The sequence below is a fragment of the Ascidiella aspersa genome, chromosome 5, assembly GCF_963924565.1.
Source record: "Ascidiella aspersa chromosome 5, kaAscAspe10.2, whole genome shotgun sequence".
Lineage (NCBI taxonomy): Eukaryota > Metazoa > Chordata > Ascidiacea > Phlebobranchia > Ascidiidae > Ascidiella > Ascidiella aspersa.
The window spans coordinates 8776686-8779185 of NC_139451.1; the positions used below are offsets into that span (position 1 = coordinate 8776686).

Here is a 2500-nt window from a genome sequence, read left to right on the forward strand (position 1 = left end):
CTATCCTGAGGGAAACTTCGGAGGGAACCAGCTACTAGACGGTTCGATTAGTCTTTCGCCCCTATACCCAAATTTGACGATCGATTTGCACGTCAGAATCGCTACGGTCCTCCACCAGAGTTTCCTCTGGCTTCAACCTCTTCAGGCATAGTTCACCATCTTTCGGGTCCCAACGCGAACGCTCTCGCTCGACCTCTCCGGCAAAGCGGACGAGATCGGCCGGTGATGCGGCCGCCGCGAACGACGACGTCTCACCTCCGCCGGACCGCGCCGACATTCACTTTCACTGCGCCCATGGGTTTCGTACTGCCCCGTGGCTCGCGCTCACGTTAGACTCCTTGGTCCGTGTTTCAAGACGGGTCGGGAAGGTGGCTGACTTCAGCCGCGGACCCCGTGCGCCTCGCGAAACGACACCGGAAGCGCGACCGAGACGAAGAGGCTGGGCACTGAGAACAGTCCCCGACCCACGACGCCCCAGCCGGCACCGGGCGCTCGGCCCCGAAGGGCAGACGCGGCGATCTCTCCTCGCCCGAACGGCGGGCCGACGGACACGCGCGCCTATAGTACCCGACCGAGGCCGGGTTACCTTGCGCGCGGCCTTCTCGCCGCCGTCCAGACGGTCGCGGCCTTCGCCCGGCGCTAGTGCGCTGGTCCCCGATCGGGCGGCGCCGCCGGCGGCCCGTGAGGGTCCGCACGACAACGTCGCCCACAGGGGGCCGGCTGAAAGCGACCGGGCGACCCGACAGGCCCTCCCGTTTGCCTCTCGACGGTTTCACGTACTCTTTAACTCTCTCTTCAAAGTGCTTTTCAACTTTCCCTCACGGTACTTGTTCGCTATCGGTCTCGTGACCGTATTTAGCCTTAGATGGAGTTTACCACCCGCTTTGGGCTGCATTCCCAAACAACCCGACTCTGGGAAGACGCCGTAGCGCGCCCGCCTGTCGCCGCCATGGGCCTGACACCCGCTCTGGGAAAAGGCCTCGATCAGAAGGACGCGGGCGACCGGCGAAGCGCGCCGTGACGAATTCCGTACGCCACAATTCCGCGCACTCCAAAAGCGCGCGGATTCGGCGATGGGCACATCCCGCTTCACTCGCCGTTACTGAGGGAATCCTCGTTAGTTTCTTTTCCTCCGCTTAGTAATATGCTTAAATTCAGCGGGTAGCCTCGTCCGACCTCAGGCCGAAAGTAAGGACCGGGACTATTCTTCCCGTTCCGCGCTCGCCGTCGGCGCCGCGCGCCGCCGCGCACCTCGATTCCCGCCCTTGAGCCGCCAGCCGTTGGCCTCTTCGAGGTCGACTCGCCGCCGCCGCGCGGGATTCTGGTCGCGATCGTCGCGCATCGTGCCGTGCTGTCTTGAGCGGGACGGGCGCTCGCGCGTCCGACGCCGCAGCAGCCGCGCGGAGAAATCCCCGCGCGGAACGTTTGCAACGCGACCCTGAGGCGGGCGCGGCCCCGGGATTGACCCGAGGCCGCAATTTGCGTTCAGAACGTCGATGCTCAATGTGTCCTGCAATTCACACTAATTCACGCAGCTAGCTGCGTCCTTCATCGACTCACGAGCCGAGTGATCCACCGCCAAGAGCCATCCACGATTGTTTCGCTCGCACAGTGCCTCGCACTAAAGGGTGACAAAATATACCGCGCCGAGCGGTCGGCCAGGCCGACGCTTGAAGCCGGAGCGCGCGGCACCGCGGCACTCGACGCGCAAACATTACCGGGTGACCGAATCGCCGGCCGGCGCGCCGCTCCTCGCGGGTCGGGCGCCGGGTAGCAAAAACTTTTTCTCTCGCTTGTCCGAGTTTCGCGTTCGCCGAAGCGTTTGCGAGACCGTTAATGATCCTTCCGCAGGTTCACCTACGGAAACCTTGTTACGACTTTTACTTCCTCTAAATGATCAAGTTAGATCGTCTTCTCGGACGCCGGCTCGACCGTTGCCGGCCGCGCCAGGTCCAATCGGAGGACCTCACTAAACCATTCAATCGGTAGTAGCGACGGGCGGTGTGTACAAAGGGCAGGGACGTAATCAACGCGAGCTAATGACTCGCGCTTACTGGGAATTCCTCGTTCAAGGGAAATAATTGCAATTCCCTATCCCTAGCACGACCGGGGTTCAGCGGGTTACCCAGACCTGTCGGCCAAGGCGAGCACATGCTGATCCGGTCAGTGTAGCGCGCGTGCGGCCCCGAACATCTAAGGGCATCACAGACCTGTTATTGCTCAATCTCGTGTGGCTAAACGCCACTAGTCCCTCTAAGAAGTTAGACGCCGACCGATTGGGTCGCGTAACTAGTTAGCAAGCCAGAGTCTCGTTCGTTATCGGAATTAACCAGACAAATCGCTCCACCAACTAAGAACGGCCATGCACCACCACCCACAGAATCAAGAAAGAGCTCTCAATCTGTCAATCCTCACTGTGTCCGGGCCGGGTGAGATTTCCCGTGTTGAGTCAAATTAAGCCGCAGGCTCCACTCCTGGTGGTGCCCTTCCGTCAATTCCT

At 61.3% G+C, this 2500-nt stretch overlaps 2 non-coding genes and 1 pseudogene across 2 annotated transcripts in view; all 3 read right to left on the reverse strand.

The window, feature by feature from the left end:
* LOC146142502 (large subunit ribosomal RNA) overlaps positions 1–1185 on the reverse strand; it is a 1996-nt pseudogene extending 811 nt beyond the window's left edge.
* A 248-nt stretch (positions 1186–1433) lies between these two features.
* LOC146142503 (5.8S ribosomal RNA) lies at positions 1434–1587 on the reverse strand. Its single transcript, XR_014499196.1, has one exon. It is a non-coding gene; the product is annotated as a 5.8S ribosomal RNA (ribosomal RNA).
* A 247-nt stretch (positions 1588–1834) lies between these two features.
* LOC146142504 (small subunit ribosomal RNA) overlaps positions 1835–2500 on the reverse strand; it is a 1811-nt gene continuing 1145 nt past the window's right edge. The window contains exon 1 of the ribosomal RNA XR_014500132.1: positions 1835–2500. This exon is cut by the window's right edge and continues 1145 nt beyond it. This is a non-coding gene — a ribosomal RNA (small subunit ribosomal RNA).